Raw genomic sequence first — 19,885 nt, forward strand, 5'->3', positions numbered from 1 at the left:
TTTGCTCAGCATTAGCTTTTCTTGTTTCCTGACCATTAACCATAACATTTGCCTAACCAATTTGCTTTGACAATGCCCTTTAGCAAGAACTTGTACTTGTAACTACCTGGTCTGCTAAAAATGGACTCAAATTATTAAAAGTGCAATACTGTCACATTTGACAGACAACCCATCCTCACAGCATACAGCATAGAGAACACCCTACTTCAAAATGATATGGTTGCTAAAGAACTTGGAACATTGGTTGATAATTCCCTCTCCTTTCATCATTGTGTAACAACAGTAGTCACAAAGTCCTTCCATTCAGCAAAGCTAACTGCAAAAGTAATATCACCCATATCTAAAGAGGTTATTGTCCCTTTATATTCAGCATTCATTAAGCCAATTATTGAATACATTGCCTCCTTTGGGGTGAAACACACTATACATACCAAACAACTAGAAAGATTACTAACTGAGAAAATGACTGGACTAAAAGACCTGTGCTACCAGAAAGGGTCTATATCACATAGTCGAAATTCCATAACTCCGAACACCTAATGGTTGAACCATTATGTTCGAAGTTACAGAACTTCGACTACTGGATAAAAACAACAGACAACAAAATAAATTGTTGTAAGCAAGAGGGCAAGCCCCCTGCATCCCCCACACCCCCCACTACTTAAGTATACCAACTCTGAGATTGCACCACATTGAACTGAATGGAAACCTCTGCTTATGGAGATTTCCATTCATACATTTGAACTTTTACAAATTCGAACCTATGGTCTCCACCATATGTATTTCGAACTTGTAAAAGTTCGACTACATGATAGGAACCCTACCAGAAAAGCCTTAAGCAACTGTTCCTTTATTCAGTAAATTGTGGACTCCTGAGGGGAGATCTATGCCTTGTATTCTGTGCTGTTAGGGACCCATGTGATCCTAGATCTTTCATTAATCCACAAATCAAACAGTCCCACAAATACCAGTGTTAAGGATCTAAGTCTTCTTCATCAACTAAATAAAACATGGTGGAGAGATAGATTCATTAGGCATTGTCTTTACTTCATCCGGAATAGACTCCTGCTACAAATAAGCAATGTGATACATTATCTTACTTCAGACAGGAGCTCATTGATTGGATGGGTATTCATCAATTCACCCCTGACTAGACTGGCCTAGACCTTTTTGAAAAAGAGTCTACAATCCAAGAGTGGGTACTGAATAAGCAATGTGATACATTATCTTACTTCAGATAGAAGCTCATTGACTGGATGGGTATTCATCAATTCACCCCTGACTAGACTGGCCTAGACCTTTTTGAAAAAGAGTCTACAGTCTAAGAGTGGGTACTGACAAGGTGTAAATGGTCACAAAACTTACTTGCCTTGTATTTATTATAATCCTGTGAACTTTGGCTCAAGTATAGTTATGAGATAACTATTGAGGCATTACAAAATGCCACATTGAGTACCAGTTTTCAGAAAGGGTATGCTTCCAAAGGACATGGTTCTCAGCAGAATAATCAGAATTGTCTGCCCTTTAGCAAGAACTTATACTTGTAAATACCTGTTCTGCTAAAAATGAATTCAAATTAAATACTAAAAAGTGCAATATTGTAGGATGGAACACCAGGAGGGGTATACAGGACAGTAATACATATTTGTTTATAATTGCTTATGCTGGGTTTTAGTCAAATCTCAGTTACAGCAATAACGTCAGGCTTATGTTGGGTAATCCAGACAGAGTGCATGGATTGCCATTTTATTGACTGATACCTATTGGACAGGTAGTTTGTGAACCACAGAAGGGTGGGCTGAGAGAGACCTAGTGCAGACATTTGAAGTAGAAGTTTGCTGTGACAAACTGTGACCAAGGTTTTAGAAAAATCTAGAAATAGGGATGAGACTAGTTTGTCATTATCTGTAGCTTTATTGGCATTATCTGTATAGGTTAGAAGGGCAGTGCTACTACTAGGGGAAGGACAGAAGCCATGTTGTGTAGGGGATAAGAGTTTTTCTTGCAGGAGATAGTCTAGCAATTGTTTTTAAATATATTTGTCAAGTATTTTAGTGAGGATAGATATAATTGCTATAGCGCTAAAGATATTAACTCATTCACTCCGGAGCAGCTCAGAAAAAGCTGCCTGCTTAATTCCACCATAGGAACAACAGTGCAGCCTGAGCTCATTTTCAGAAAATCCATTTCCAATACCATACAAAAATCAAATGCTCATAACTCTTTAACTATAAGAGCTAGACTAAAAATGTAAATGTGAACGTTGTTCAGCAGACATTGACCTTTCCAACAGTGTAAATGTTGATAGTGTGTATCAAAGTCATTAAATATTTGGCAAGAAATGATGATATTGTGCATATTTTTTACATTTTTGGAAAAGCAAAGCACAATATCTTGGTCAATGTACCATGCAGACCCATACAATTTGTATTTAATTTGTTTGTATGAATGTCAACTTTAAAATGATATCTTAACCATTACTGTGTGATGCTCCTTTACGGAAATATTCACAGAAATATGATTAATATAATATTTCTCATAATTGATAAATAAACAAAGCATAATATCTCATCACCTGTAAAAGACAGAGGCTACATATCACTGTAGAAGTTGTGCGTCTCAATGTCAGCTTCAAAATGATGCATCTTTTGTGTCATCACCATGCTCCCTTGCAAAGTTATGGGCATAATAATGAGAAGTATTGGAAATTTATAATTTTCATAATCCTACAAGACTAAACACAGTGTGATATCTGTACATGTGTACAGTGCACAGACACAGTTCTTTTACCATGTTGTAAGGAGTAACACTGTCTTCAAAATGAGGTATTACTTGGCACACTGACATGCTCCCTTGCAAAGATATTTACCAAAGTATGAAATAAAATCATAATTTCCATAACCTAAGTCTGAAACAAACTTTGATGTATGTACATGTGTACAACATGCAGGCACAGTTCCTTTACCATGTTGGAACTATAAATACTGTTTTCAAACTTATGTATTACTTAGTACATTCAGATGCTCCCTTGCAAAGTTATTTACCAAAATATGAACAAAAATCATAATTTCGATAACCCAAGTCTGAAACAAGCTTTGATATCTGTACATATGTACAAAATACAGGCACAGTTCTTTTACCAAGTTGGAACTATAAATACTGTCTTCAAAATGATGTATTACTTAGTACATTCAGATGCTCCCTTGCGAAGTTATTTACCAAAATATGGACAAAAATCATAATTTCCATAACCTAAGTCTGAAACAAACCTTAATATCTGTAAATGTGTACAGCATACAGCCACAATTCTTTTACCATGTTGTAAGGACTAACATTGTCTTCCAAATGAGGTATCACTTTGCACAATTACATGCTCCCTACCAAAGTTATTTACCAAAATATTATAAAAAATCATAATTTTCATAATCTAAGTCCTAAACAAACTGTGACATCTGTACATGTGTACAGCCCATGGGCACACTTCTTTTACCATGTTGCCACTGCCATCCAGGATGATCCTAAGATTCATGGTGTTCTAGGTACAACGCCCACTGTATTCAGCACCACAGCTGGAGTGTCCAAGGTCTCCAGTGCCGAATATATATATATATATATATATATATATATATATATATATATATATATAAAACTATAGGTTTACTATTAGAATTTTGAAACGAACTCCGAGTGTACTATTGTCGAACACGGAAGTTCAAAAACGGTAATATCGATGACAAAAAAACAACCTAGGAATGGGTTTTAACATGGGTCGAGATAGGGGTTCAGTGTTATTCCGAACTACAAACCTCTCCCCTATCTCGACCCATGTTAAAACCCGTTCCTAGGTTGTTTTTTTGTCATCGATATTACCGTTTTTGAACTTCCGTGTTCGACAATAGTACAGTCAACGGAGTTCATTTCATTATTCTAATAGTAAACCAAACTATATAGTGACTGTGTGATATAGGAAATTACTATATGATACAATGTTCAGTTGCAGTAGTTCACAAAAATATGAAGCATATACCCACAATGAGAACTTTACTGTCTTTCAAACAAATTGTAAAATGACAGAAAGAAATTGATGAGGAGGGGTGGCTTGAAATGACTCCACGTAGACAAAAAAAAAAAAAACAAATCTGGCTTGTGCATTCATAAATGTGATAACGACTTCTAGTTATGTGAATAACAGTGACAGCTGTTTTGAGTTTTACCTGAAAAGTGATAATGACTCAGTGCTATAATGAAACTGCATTTATTGTTAATGTGATAATGAGCTGCACTTCATTACTCCCAAGTCATGCATGCTCAGACGCAGGTGATAATTGCTGCGCATAACCTGTTGAGTAGGCATTCATTATATTACCTTGTGCAGCTATGTAACACAGACTCATTGTAATCTGTTAGAAGACATGAGTAATTCAGTACAAATAGTATAACACTTATATATTACTGAGCTCTTCCTCCCATCTAAATTCCACACATGACTGACAAAGCCAAGAAAAATGCCCAAAATATATTGCAAAATGTTTGCATCTCTCATGACCTTCAACCTCTTAGTTTAACAATCAGAGACAGAAACCCAAACTAGGAAAAGATTTTATATAGTGGTCTTATATACTTAGCAGGTAATGTCACAGTAAGCATGTTCTGAAGGGTATGAAGTCTGAAAATCATATAGTTGTTATTATTCAGTGACTGCAGTCCACATCACTTTACAAGAAAGCCACAAACTGTGCAAGAAACTGAACACACATTTGTGGGAAAAACCCAGGAACAGTTGAGAATCTTGCCCTCTGCATGCACATATACACTCACACACCCACAAGTTATAGCCACTTGCATGACTGTAAACTTCAGATATTGCCATTGCTCCTATTGCTTTTTTATTCTGCTTTTTATTCTGCTCCTAATGGCCCAGTCCTGGTATTATCAATACCTCTAGATCCATTTTCTGCTCTGTTAACATCATTTTCAGTCCCCCCCACCCACCCTGAGCAACTGATACTTCTCATTAGTGACTTTGTGAGCCAAGGATGGCCAGATGTAGTAGACACACTCCCACAACATTAACTGCAGATCTCCTTACCTTCATTGTTGTAATAGTCTTCGTGATCGCCCAAGATAATTTCTTTTCTGTTGTGGTCAGCAAAGAATTGTCGAGTTTGGCACATTTTTTTTTTTTGCCTTCACAAGTTTCCTCGTGACTCCCCTCTCTTACCCACTTTCAGTGATCCTCTTATTCTTTGCATGATGATATTGTGTACTGACTTTTATTATATGTGGTTTTGTTTTCTTCCAGGAACAGCAGCTTGGGTTTCATTCAGCGGTACGTCCCGTCATAAGCATTGAGCTGCTTGTTTCAGTTTTCGGTAATGAATGCTAGTCTGAGGCTCGTGCTGACACAGAAAAACCTGGCATTTTAACAAACAGGGTGTGTGTGTGTGTGTGTGTGTGTGTGTGTGTGTGTGTGTGTGTGTGTGTGTGTGTTGTATATATATATATATATATATATATATATATATATATATCAGGGAGTTCGGAGGGTAGGTAGTTGATGAAGAATGAAATAAAATGGACAACACAGATGGAACATTATGGTGAGTATATAACTTCTTTATCTGATGATGTCTGAGTATGCACAAGCACAAAAATGAAGCATCTCCCCAGTGACCCCTTCAGCAGTCTGTCTTACTATATACAAGCACCAGAATGCAACATTTCCATCGACAACCCCTTCAGCAGCCCTTCCAAGTGTGCACAAGAACCAAAATGAAACATTCCCCCCAATGACTCCTTCATTACTATATCCGAGCTGCTGTTTACCATAAATAAACGACATTTCCCTTAATTATCTCTGTAAAAAATATTTCTTGCTATCAGAACTAAATAAACTGAATGGAATTTACAAAACTAGTCCTGTCAAGTATGCACAATCACCAAAACAAAACATTTGCCACGTGACCACTTGAGTAGTATGTCCACGTATGCAAGTATGTTTATTCCCCCCCCTCAGTAGAAAATGCAGGTTAAATGAAGGTGCTATATACAAGGGGAGCAGAGCCTTTTGGTAACAACAAGTGGAGGTGAGTATGCTCAGTATGACAGCCCAGTATAAGTATATGCAGGTGATCCTACGGCTTAAAAAAAAATCCCAATCCATATTGCAGAGATGATGGCTCTTAGTCCAGGCTAACTCGATTCTTACCATAAGTAACAAGTGGTCCATATGGACAATAGGGCTGTTGCTTGGGAATGAGTGAGTTAACAGAGCAGTCAGGGGTTAAGGCTGGATGGTCAGTTGAGGAATAAAAAAAAAAACATTGTTCTTGGGGCTATGCAGTTCTGTGTGCTTAGTTATTCTTACAGAATTGCCTTTTATGCTCTTACTTAGGACTACAAAACAAGTCATGTGGCTAGTCCCAGCACTGTGCTCCCTTCAACATTGTACAGCAATGTATATTAATAAACGCTTTGAACATTACCCTAAAATAACTACACATCACAAGACTGAAGTGTTGGTACCAGCAACCCAGTATTATGAGCTGACCTTAGAAAGAGACAAAATGTGCACCTCTTGTAGTGATTCCTAACTTTTTTGGTGGCTAGAAGCACACTTAGAAGGTCCATGCTTTCTAGACATCAAAAAGGAGAGCTTTTCAACGAAGCCCATAAAGTGGGCATCTAAAGAGAATGACAAGCTATAAAGAATTTGTGAGCTTACAGGTGCATACTCCTTAGCTCCAGCAAACAGGCAGTATGTGTAGGGCAAATGGGGCAAGCATGCCGTAAGCATGCAGCCTTAAGAGTAAAAAAAAAAAAAAAAGCCAGGACAGTGGGCATAAGATGATATACCCAAGCATTCCATCCACTGCAGAGTGCCCTTCTAAGTACAATCCTGTGTTTGCCATCTCTAAACAGCAAAGTTACACTAAAACAAGAATGAATACCTGTTGATGTATTGCCAACAAACAGGGTTGGGAACAGCATTAATCAAACAACTGCTCTCCAGAATAATATAAAAGCCACTAGCAAACAAGTTAGGGTAGCTACTAATAAACTAATGCACAATTAAAGAATAAGGGTTGCCTAGCAACATTATGGGGAAAAATACATCATGATCATATTTATAGTTTATGACTTGGGAAAGCTACACCTCCTGCCATACCTTTTTGAAAAATACATAACGGGAAAAGGCAGGCTCCACAGTTTTAAAACACAAAGAAAACTGACTGGATTAACTTATAAAGAACATTGTTGGATAAAGCCTAACAACTTCATGCAGACAGAAGGGAGAATAGGTTTGTTACAGGAAGTTCTAGTGACTGCTCAGTCCTAAAGGCAATCATAACAGAAGGACCTGAAGATTACAATGCATATCTAAGACCTTTACACTTCAGTCTTTAGAGCGAAAAAAGGGAGAGAAAATCTACATTAGTACATATCCCTAGCAGTGTAGCAATGAAGAATTAAAAAAAAAAAGATGTCCTTCATGGTCGATATAATGGATACAGTGAGCAATCTGTAAAGGAAACTACATACAGTCAACACAAACAAAGTTAAACTTAGATAAGAAACTTGTTAAGGCTTGACAGACCACAGCCATTTTGCAAAGTATGCAGATTTCTGTTCTGTAGTGACTATGCGCAAGGAATAAATACTATATATGTGAGTTTTCATTGACATTTGGTAGGGAACAGGGCTGGCAACTCATCACCATAAAAAATCCACTGCCAATCATTAGCGGACCGGAGTTCTGCTGTGGCAACCCCTAACCGGGAAAAGCCGAAAGACACTGATGTAACAAATCAGGACATTTCTTCTTAGCTTGACCTGAATTTCATACAGAATGCTTCCCTAAACTGAAGCAAACCAGCCATAAAATGCATACATTTTCTTATAGAAACAACATAACAGACAAATATGTTGTCATACACAAAAGGCTGCTTTCTTCTGTACTTACATATCAGTAAGGGAAACGTAAATCTTGTCTAGCACTGCACGACAAAACTGTTGGACCAAAATCATAAAACCGACAATTTGCTTGCATGAAAGCGGTATAAACCCTAGCTCTAGACCAATGCTATTGCTGTTGTTGTTGATGTGATATCCAAACCTCAAGCAAAAATGGGAAGAAGTGGGTTAACAACTACAGCGACCAAGACAATGCTAAGTATAACATACCTGCCTCACTGTTAATTAAATTTCTGACAGTGGCTAAACCCAGCTACGAATCCCGCTACTAGGAAGGATCATTTGGCTTTTTTCCCAGTTTTGTCTTTGGCGTTTCCAGCAGCAGTGGAATAAAGAAATCTGGTATTTAGCCGTGTTGCAGACGTGTTATTTAAAAAGAAAGCATTCTGACATTCATTTAGAACACGCTGTTTCGCAATCACATTGCCTCTACGTAAACATAAGGAAATTGCCCATGCAGTTCTGCAGGCATTGACTTCTGATACTGACTACATGTTTTACTACAACTTAAACTATCACAACTACACCTATAGAGATGATCACAGAACAATGAAAGTTAGATCTGGGGGTACAGTTGTTTGGCAAGTGGTGGCTTGGATTGCAAGAATCCAACTGGCTGCCACCACTTGCTTCATGGAAAACATATAGAATCGGCTTGCAGATACACAGTGCATGGCAAGCTGATTTTCTCCAAAATGTTAAATACAAACAAGATGTTACTCCACCATGAAAACGAAGTTGAGAAGATACCTGACAAAGTTCAGGTACTTTTTCAGCTTAATTTCTAACACTGGAGCTAAAAAGGGACTGTGAATTTACCGGCGCTTGTGGAAGGCACTCAAGTGAAACAGCTTACGTTTTCAAGTGCCTCACAGAACGCTCGGATGTAAGCACTAAGGCGCTCTGAGAAGATACTCAGGGTTAAGGAGTTAATGTCTGTTGAGTTTCCTCCTTTGTGCATAGGGATAATGAGCGACTTTTTCCATAAAGAGGGAATTTGGGTTTCCTGGATGGTCCTGTTTATAAGACAGGATAGGCAATGCTGCTGACTGCTATTTTTAGGTACTGACTTGGAAGGCCATCAGCTGAAGAAGAGTACAGTTTAAGTTTACATAACAGTAGTTTTATTTAGGATGTGGGCACAGGTTTGAGGGTGAAAGTGGATGTGATGAAAAAAAACAATTTTTTTATTTATTTTGTCTTTTAATTATAATCTTCACATGTAGTTGTTTATTTCTATTGCTTGCTATTATTGTTTGTAATACTTGTTTTTCTTGTACTTTAATTATATATTGTATTTTCTGGAGCTTTTCTCCTCGGGTCTCCACTGAAAATGGGACATAATCCCAGTTGGACTAACCCCGTTAACAAATGTCAATAAATAAATAATAAAAATAAATAAATGTGGCTGTTGGGCAGGGTTGTGATTAGATGTTGAGGAATCCTTAGTTAGAGATGCTGTACTATCTATAAAATAAGAGTTGAACTGTATTGCCGTTTAGAGTGGTGAGTTATCGTGGAAGGGGTTTGGGTTGAATTTTTCACCGGGATGTAAGATTTCTTTAACAGAGGTTGAAAAATTTTAAGCTTGTGTTTAGTATTATTCTGAAAGTTATTGTAATACAGTTTTTTGTCTTCATTTATTTAGCACTATTATAAAGCATTCTGAAGTTTTAAAGATACTGAGGCATTTTATATTTTTGCCTTTCTTTCCATGCCTTTTCTCTGTCCTGCATTAGCATTCTGCTCTTTTTGGATAGACAAATTGTATTATTTGTTTTCAGTCTCATCCTTCTAGGAGGTGCAAGACTATTTAGGATATTTAGAAAAGTTGTACTGAATTCAATTACAGTATCATCTAAGGGGAGGATTTTTAGGACGTTGCACTTAATAGGTGATAGTTTAATAATAAATATTTCTAGTTTAAACTTAGAAAGGTTACGTGTCGTTTTATAAATATGCTGTTTAACTCATTACATCGGAGTAACACCTCCAGGTACATCTGCAGTTACCTCCTACTGATGCCTCTAGGCGTCAAATATTGCTTGTTTATATTTGCATCAATAATTCTAAAACCATGCTATGTACTGCAAAATATTTCATCTTAAAGCTAACACAGTAGCAAACTCAACTGCATTAATATTTGTCCTTTGTGTAGTGCAGGTAAATAGATATTAACTGTTGTTTTTATCACATTAATTTATATAGATATAATTTTCCCATTTTCCTGAATATCTCAACAACCAAGTAACCCAGACAGAACTCCCTAGCCTTATATTAACGCTCTCAGCTAGATGGATAAAATGCTGCTGACAGTATGTGTGTAACTTGAGTGGTTGCTGAGATATTGTAAGTTGTTTACAAAATATTATAGTTGTAATAATTACTGTTTACTGTGACTTATAAATTTCAGTTTAAGACCTAGAACCTAACGAATACTACCAGTATAAAAATAGTTTATGTTGAAGAGTTTACCATTTATACTTCTTTAGTGATCTTTATGGTTCCAGAGATATGAACATTTGTTTGAAATGTGACATCATAATTTGCTTCTGTGAAAAGGCTTAGACTCCACCCATTGGAAGTTACAGTGCAAACTTCCTGAGCTTCACTAGCGTGAATGAGAGTTCTGGATATGTGAGATGTCTGGTCATATAGATTGGGAAATAATCACTGAGAGAGTCTGACATTGTACCTGTGATGGAGTATTTGCTAGGGTCTGAAACCAGGGTCTAGTCTAATAACGAATTTGATGTCTTGTTATTATTAATTAGTTGTGTGAAACCATAAAAGTTTATGCTAGATGTAGGGGAGTTAGACTTTAAGTCCAACCAACTGACATTCACATCACTTAGTAAAATATTTTGCTGTGGAAATGTTAATGATATCCATTGTAGGACTGTACACCAGGAGGTGTTTAAAGGACAGTAATACGTGTTGTTGTTGTTGTCTTTCGGCTTTTCCCGGTTAGGGGTCGCCACAGCGGAACTCCGGTCCGCTAATGATTGGCAGTAGATTTTGACGAATGCCAAGGTGCAGCTCGACGTTCAACCTTCAACGAAGACACGCCCTTTTATGCATGTCTTTACGCCCACCCAACTGCGGGGAGGACATGCAGACTCCACACAGAAGGCACTCCCCGCACTCCAGCCGAGAATCGAACAGAAGAACCTCTTGCTGTGAGGCAACAACACTACCGCTGTACCACCGCGGATGCCACATATTTGTTTATAATTGTTTATTTTGAGGAAAGCAGTAACAAATTTCTGCTGAACTGTAAGGGGAAATATTAAAGTAATACCACCGCCTTTCCTCTTTATACGGTCATTATGGATAATATTATAGCTAGGAGGTATAATTTTGGAGTTGTTTATGCTGGGTTTAAGCCAAATTTCAGTTACAGCAAGAACAACAGTCTTATATTGGGTAATTCAGGCATGCAGTTTTATTTATTTTACTTGTATCATTTATTGTATCAAAAAGTAGATCACCAGGGTTGGGCATTGGCTGTTGTTGAGTTACAGAAGTGTGTGTGAGATAATTATCTTTGTGTTCATTGTGATAGGTGGGCCTAGGATTAGGGTGTATATTTCCTTCTAGAAGGATTTTAGTATATTGTGGAATTATGCATATTTGTTTTTGGAGAAGATTCTATTACTTAGTTTTGATTTGGGTTGAGTTGAAGTGCAGTTAATCAGCCTGTATTTGGAAGAAAGTTGAGGGGCAATATTAAATAGGTTTTCTGCAATGTGTGGATGAAGCATGGATAGGTGGTTGGGACAGAGTTGGAGAGATGTTGCGATGTATTATTGAGTAGTGGTAGGATAAAAGATGGCACAGTAGGAGGAGAAGAATAGATAATATGAGAGGAGGCATGAATTGAATAAAGCATTTAGGAGCTCCCTCTGTCTATTAGTAGTACAGGGGTCAGTGCTGGGGTAAATATTCTGATGTACTCTTTCTTGCCTCAGCCGATGTCAGAGAAAGTTAATAACTGTTTATCTTGGTGAAAAAAAAACCTCATAAAGATTTCCACCCTATGCGGTTCACACAGATTTATCAGACACCATTCCCTGGATATCTCGAGCTGCTCCTCTCCCTATGTCTATTAAAGGCCTTTGCCAGGGGCTAAAAGCAGCAAAGCATCAAAATCTCATCTCTTTAATCTGGAGCCCAGCCTCATCCCAGACAGGCCTCTCTCTCCCTCCCAGAAAAGAGGCCTAGAGCAGAGCCCGACTCTGATGCTGGAGAGTCTATCCCTTCAGCCTCCTCCTGTCCTTAGAGATGGGGGTAAAAACAGTTTACCTCTGCTGCTTTGTCAGCTAGAGCTTTGAACTGCCAATTTCATATGATTCAATATCAACCAGTTGACTAAAAAAGCCTGTGAAGAATTTTTATAAAAAAAGTATGTTCAAGAAATGGTACATAACATACAGCAGGTTAGTAACCATTCTTAAAAAATGGGCTATGATGCACTGAGGCTTCCTTTAGATCAGCCATGAAGGCATGCATGGTTGACAGAGAAGCAGACCAACCAGACCATAAGCTTTTTTTTTGGGATATGGATATGGACAAGGTCAATTTATTTGGTTCCCCTGCAGCAGCAAACTAAAAAAGATGAAGAAAAAAAAATCTGTGCAAACAGTGAAAGATTTTCTTAAGTTTCAACCTCCAAGGTTTAGCAGGAACTGCCCTCCAAGAATTGGTCCTTGAAAAATGGATTTTGCAAACTATAGACCAAGGTTAAGGTTTCATTTTCCTCTACCAGGAAAGAGGAAGGAATGCCAAACCTACCACCTACTCAAAGGACAGAAGCTCTAAAACAAAATATCTCAATTATTAAGAATGGCTGTGGAAAAAAAGGTACCATCTATGGAGCAAGGAAGATTTTACTCCAGACTCTTCCTGGTACAGACCTGTCGCTTTAAACACATTCTCATTGTTTCAAAATTCAAAATGCTGACCCTACAGCAGCTTCTTCCCATGCTGGGCAGGAGGCATACCTGCACGTCCCCATAACGACTGCCTGATACAAGCGGACAAAAAAACAAACTAAGAAGACTACCAAGAGTCATCTCTACCTGCTGCAAGCCTGGGGATATACAGAAAATCAAAAAAGTCAAGGCTGATTCCATCCCCAATAAAACCTCTTCTGGGCAGACTGGACACATCAAAACAAATGGCATTTCTAACTGCAGAAAAGAAAGAGGTGCTACAAGCAAGCTTCAGGCCATGGCAATCTGTATAATACTGGTCCTCATGCCAGGCTGCAGGCTGAGAAAGCTACAGTGGGTACCTAAAAAATTTGTGGTCCCAGCACAAGCACAGCCTAGAAACCAAAATTCTCTAAAAGATGATGGCAGTAAAATTGGCAATCCAGGCATTCAGACCTTTCTCCAAGAGGCCAGTTGATGATAAGGACAGACAACACCACAGTTATGTGGTACATCAACAAACAGGGACTGGACCTATGTGGGATGTGGCTGAGCTGTTCAGTTATTCAGTTACAGGCATGTACCAGGGAAGGAAAAAATTTCTAGCAGACACATAAGCAGAACTACAACAGATGCCCTGAAAATGGATGCTGCATCGGACATCTTCAAAGAATGGGGATTACCAGACTTGTTTGCATCCCCATTCAATCACCAGTTGAAAGAATTCTGCACAAGGACTTACCACCCACTTGCTTGGAAGGTGGACTCATCATTCTGAGCCCCAGACTGGCCAAGACAAACTTGGGTATCACACATGGAGGAGCAGTCCTGAACACAAATCCCCCTGATCCCCCCACTGCTGCACACAAACACAGAACAACACACTGCATCCTGCATCCAAACCTAAAACTCTGCAACTAACTGCCCTGGACACACATAACAGCAATTAACCCAAATTTATCCCAAAGGGTTAAAGACATAATCCTGGAGGCTCGATGTGACTGAAGAACATAGCCAACATCCTGGAGTACTGGCGGGAGCTCTTCCATACAGGCCTGTCCTATTCTTCCCATCAAGATACATGCATCAGCTATTTCAGCAGAATACAGCTTGGATCCCTTCCTCTTCATCCTCTGCTCCAGACAGTTTCTGAGAGGAATTAAAAATGTAAAAACCTCCAGGAAACCTCCATTGCCAGCATGGGACTTGAACTTTGTGCTAGAAAAACATCCTGGAAGACTGCTTTCCTGCTGGCAATAACTTCAGCAAGAAGGGTCTCTGAACTTCCTAATCTTCCATCAAGATAGAGTGTCCATGAGAACAAATTGGTATCCCGAGTCTCTTTGAATCAGGCTATCCCTTTTCAGGCATCCAACACATTGAGATACTTGACAGACACTTACATACTTTACACTACAACCACGCACAATACGCTGGACGCCTGGAGGGGCAAGTGAAAAGAAACTGACAGGAAAGGAAACCAATAAAAAGGAAAGGAATAGGAAACAACCTCTAATGAAACAATTTCAGATGGGAAATAATTGTATTGATTTTTAAATTACCATGGAAAGAAAATTCCAGGGAACATCAGGCTACCTCGGGCCTACTACCACCACTACCACAGCTTTACCCAGAGACATACTGAGGCATTATAGAGGACCTCCGGCTGACCTTTTGCCATACATTTGCCAAGCATTATAACTTAACTCTTACCTCTCCGTCCCGTGTTTGCTTTACTGCTGTTTTGGTAAGGGATCCCTAACTACACCATAATCTTCTCTTTTTCCCTCCTCCTCCCTAGTTTATGGTATTCATTCTATAGGAGACTGCAGATGCATCCTTGAAGGACATAGTACAGTTTTGTAAACCATAAATGTAGATTAGCCATCAGACCTGGCAGGGGCTCTGGGGGCAAAAGAACTGAGAGAAAATGGCGCGCCGGCTGATTTTATACCCGAATATAACCGCGAATGATGTCGGGTGAAGTGCGACACCACTGTACTTTTTGCATGCATAGATCTAAGTTGCACTTAAAAATGGATGGGGAGTCTGTTCCGCAGCATCGGTATCCTGTGCAAGATATACCTTTCCCCTCCAAACTGTTGTGTTGATGTTGTCCGCAAGAGGTTTAGATCCCTAGACCCAGTATTTCTGATGCCATCTTACTTGGTGATGTGCAGTAAATCCATCAGTATTGGGTCAAAGAATGCCTTGTATACCAGTCACAGGTCACCTCTTAGCAGAGTCACACCTCTTACTTCTTTGCTTTATCACATTTCAGTCATTATCATCATTATGGAAGCAACAGTTTTGGTATGTTGGCAGGACAGAAGGGCATTATTGTCTGTGTTTGAAATATTTGTATGTATGCATCTGATAAATAGCTCCATGCACATACAAGAAAAATATCTTGCATCCATACCTCTCAACTGTACAGATTTTCACAGAATGTCCAGATTTTGCCTCATATTTTTGGTGTGTTCCTCCTAAAATCTGTACTATTCTGGCAAATACCTGAGGATTGAAGTAATTAAATAATGACAAACATTTCAGTTTAAAACTTCACATCCTTCAGAAAATTCATGCTAATGCAAAACCTATTATTTCAAACTTATTTGTTCCCCCATCATTTTAGGCTTTGTCCATATTTTTGCTGTAAGAGGTTAAGAGGTATGCTTTTCATCACATTTTCATACCACTCTTTCCTTTTCTCATGACATTAATCAATTTTTAATTTCCATAACTTTGCTTTATTTACATATTACTTTTCCATAATCTCCTGTTTATACTCTCTTTTTCGTTTAACACCTTTATTGAATTATCACATAAGATAGAGGTAAACATACATTTATATAAAAGAAACATTAGAGCCCTCTCAGTTTGTATTCAACAAGGGGAAGTCATGCTTACTCAACCTGATGGATTTTTTGAAAAGGTCACCAAAGGAATGGATGAAGGCTAAATGATACATACCATATACCTCTACCTAGCCAAAGCTTTTGAGACATTTCTCTACTCAGGCATAGTAGAAAAGGTAAATAAACTGGAAATAAACCCCTGTATCACCTGCAGGATAGACAGATGCCTCACAGCCAGCGGAGTAGCTAGGCATACTTACTGTACTCAGTTGAGTACATTTTTCTCCCGAGCATCGCTCAGAAACGTTATAGTTAAAACAGTATATAATGTTTAGAACTGTCATAACTATTGCCTACTGTACAGTGTTATACAAAATGTGCTTTTCCAAGAAGACTGTATCTCTAAAATAGTTTTTTTATGGGTACAAGTGGCAACAGTTGAAAATAGTGTCCCTTTTTGAAGTGCTTAGGGGTAGCATTTTGAGTACATTTTTGGATGATAGGCAGGTGGTGAGGCCAACAGCGTAAGGTTTTTGTACAAAATATAAATCTCTGGCTACAATTCTGCTCATAGGTAGGACGTAGATAATCAGAATAGGTAACATTACCTCCACAAAGCGACTGATCCCCAGCGGAGTCCCCCAGGGTCCTGTAATGGGACATTTCATGTTTGGCAGATGCTTTTCTGAAGCAAAAGACAATATCAAATGGCTCTGAATCCCCAATGACTTGGCCAGCCTGCATGAAGGTTTGTCTCCTATAAATAACTGAATCATGGATTGAAGCTAAATGTTAAACATGCATTATTGTATCCTTTGGGAAGTCATTAACCCAGGGAAACACAATACACTCCTGAGTGTTCACCCAGTTGACAGGATATGCCAACTTATGTGGACACTGACCTAACTTTTAACCAAGTTGCATCTGTTGTTGTAATAAAGTTGTTCTATATTGCACAGTTTATAAACAATTGGACTTTGTCTAGCTCTAGAGATGTAACTGTTCCCCTTTACTCGGCCTTCATTAGGCCAGTCATTGAATATAATGCCCCCTTTGGCATGTATCTGTCCAGACACATGCAACAACTGAAATGCCCACAGAGATGGCTAACTAAAAGGATACAAGGCCTAAATATCATCCTTTTCGGGCTGTGCTTGTAAGGCACAAACTAGTATCTGGGGTTAAATTGAGACTTTACACAGACAAAACCAGAGAGGGCTCTTTGAGGTTTTATATTATCAGCATTTAGTTAATGCTGACTGAGACCTCTTAACTCCTCTTATTTTCACTTCTTGAAAACAGCAGGAAATTGTTTGTCATTTCTGTAGACTGGATTTTTCTGTGCCCAAAATCTGGTATAAGGCAGCTTTCCTTCAGCACTACTAGGTTATATGAAAGTGGCTTCATGCCTCAAAGCTTTAAATGTTTTAGTCTAACCAAAGCAGAAGATACATTTTCAAGTTCATTCCACCATTTGATCCTCATTCCATTGTATGACTTAGAAAAATGATTCCTTGTATGTTTGGAGTGAAGGTTTAAGAATACATTTTCCTGGTAGTGCAATGAAATGAATCCTTTTTTTCAGATGATTTGTTTCTGAGTGCTTTAATTCTTATTGGAGGGAAAAAGCTAAGGAGATAATATGCTTTTAGAACAGTTAATGACATAAAAAAGAAAATGAACATCCAGTTAAATGTTAAAAATACATTAAAGTAGTGCAGTCATATCCTAACAGCAGTGTCAGATTCAAGAGTTACACTGCAAGGCTAACATCACCTTCCTAGGTCAGATAAGATCGATTGTGTGTTTATATAAGCTAGAGAGAAATGAGTGGATGTACTAAATTGCTCAGAGATATTTTCTAGAAGATTCTTTAAGGTGTAAGATTTTATTTGAGTTATATAGATTCCATACATTGACAAGCTTCTGCTTTTGAGTCTGAGTTCCAGATTTTGGAAGCAGAGTACATTTTCTTTTCCTCATGTTTTGTTTATGTGGAAATAGGACCAGTGGGTATAGCAAGGAAGTAGAAGCTATTAGAGAGTGACTTTTAGCCTTCATCTTTAATGAAATGAGCAGCAGTGGGCAGTGTTTCTTACTGAAGATTATAAAGCTAGGTTCTCACATTCTATGGGTGCTACTTTGCATTTTCTGCAATAGAGCAGTGGTGGGCCTTTGGAAGACCACTGACCATCAAAATAGAGATGTTCTTTCCTTCTTGCAGTCTTTGGTATTTAGTGACACATTTTGCAGTAATGCCAGTTATAGTATGTTCTAATGTAATGGCTGTTTATTTTGGATAGCATCCTGTCACCGTGTGCAGACTATGAACAATGTGTGTCCAATCATGCTGTAAGGTATCTGTATTGTTGAAATGCATTTAAAGAGCCTTCCAAGGAAGAAGTAATAGCCCATCATTGCAGCAGTCTACAAAGACTTTTGGAGGTTCTGAATTGCACTGCTTTTAATTTTTTGAACATTTTAGTAGGTTCACTATTTGTGAATTACTGGTATACTTTAACAATATTAAGTGAGACTGTTTCACATATGATAGATGAAAATATTTCTCTGATAACCATACAGGTAGGTCATCAATATAAAAGTGTGGTATAAGTTTGGGAATTAAATTGAAAATGTACTGATAATGCCAGTAAATAAGAGGTAATAGAGGAGTACTAGTACATTAGCAGAAACAGGTTGATGCCTTGATAGATAATTCCTCTTTTCTCTGTTATAATGCATTTAAAATGTTCAGAGTTGTGTTTGATATCTTTGCTGTCTTGCTCTGTTTTAAGAGAGTGCACCTGCAGCACCCTGAAAGACTTCCTAAGAAATTTATTTAGGATGTTTTCTGAGTATTCTTAAATTATTGTCTACATCATCTCTGCAGTGGTTCGAGACTATTATTTTTTAAATAAGACCTCTGTAAAGGGGCATGGTTGACCATATACAGCCTTTTAAACTGTACATTCATCAATCAGCTTTCCTTAACATTCACTCTGCTATGCTGTTACATGTGAATGTTCTCAGTGGAGCTGCTGGCCAATTTGTTTAGGATAGTTACTGGTAACACCAGCATTTGCTTCTAATGTGTAGTCTTTTTTTGTTAAACACCTTTACTAAATACTTACATTGTAAATAGTGGCAAATCTACACATACAATAAGAGAAAAGAAAACAAACCATAGCAAACATTTTTCATTTTCATGCATTATACATACACATTTTCTTTTTAACAATGGTTATTGTAGCATTACATTACCCCGCATAGATTCCCACCCCAGAACCAAAAATTAATTTCCAATACTGACAATGCAGTGTATCATAAGTGAGGCACAGTACTTCACTTCTGCGTGTTCTCTTCTTTGGATGAGATGTTAAACCAAGGCATCTGCCTGAGTTAGTAGCAGCTGAGATAGATGTAAAAGATCTCATAGCACCCAAGGAAAAGAGTAGGGGAAGTTCCCTGATGCCCTTGCCAGATTTCCCCTATTAGTATAATATACCTCAGGTCTCACCCGAAAAGAGATCATTAGCCTGGTGCGACTAACGTGGTCAACAAAGGATAAATAATTGTATTTATTTCTATGTAGTTTGCTCCGTCACTTTTCTAAAATGCCCATCTCCAGTTTTTTATCTACTTTATAATTTTTACTACTTCAGTTACAGCTGGGTTAGATTCTGACTTCTATTTTGTAGTGGTTATTTTTTGTCAGCTTATAGCACAAACTTAGTAAGGTTTTACAATGTCGGGACAATTCAGATCTCTACTGAAAAGAATCATTTCCTTGGTTGCAACCATCTGCACTTCCAGCATTTCTAACAAAGCACTCTGTGGGGACTTTTTTAAATCAGCCATCTCATTACATTTCCAAAAAAACATGTTCCCAATTACCTCTCACTATCCCATCACACATCTAGTATTTTCCATCTACCTAAGGAAAAAGTATTTGAAGTCTGCGTAGGGTATAAAATACCCATGCAAACACTTCCAAGCAAAAATTCTTGATTACTTGGGAGTCATGTAGATGTCATTCAAATTGTTATGTTGTGTATTGCCTTTCTGTTCTATCTTTTCTACCCTCCTATAATTGACTGTTAAAGTTATCATGCAGTATTT

The 19,885-nt window shown here is 38.1% G+C and overlaps 1 protein-coding gene across 3 annotated transcripts in view; it reads left to right on the forward strand.

Moving 5' to 3' along the window:
- Positions 1–19,885, forward strand: part of FBN1 (fibrillin 1) — a 4,097,759-nt gene that overhangs the window by 2,828,921 nt on the left and 1,248,953 nt on the right. The window lies entirely within an intron of this gene.

The sequence above is a fragment of the Protopterus annectens genome, chromosome 7.part0 (genome assembly GCF_019279795.1).
Source record: "Protopterus annectens isolate FY-2018-M chromosome 7.part0, PAN1.0, whole genome shotgun sequence".
Taxonomy (NCBI): Eukaryota; Metazoa; Chordata; order Ceratodontiformes; family Protopteridae; genus Protopterus; species Protopterus annectens.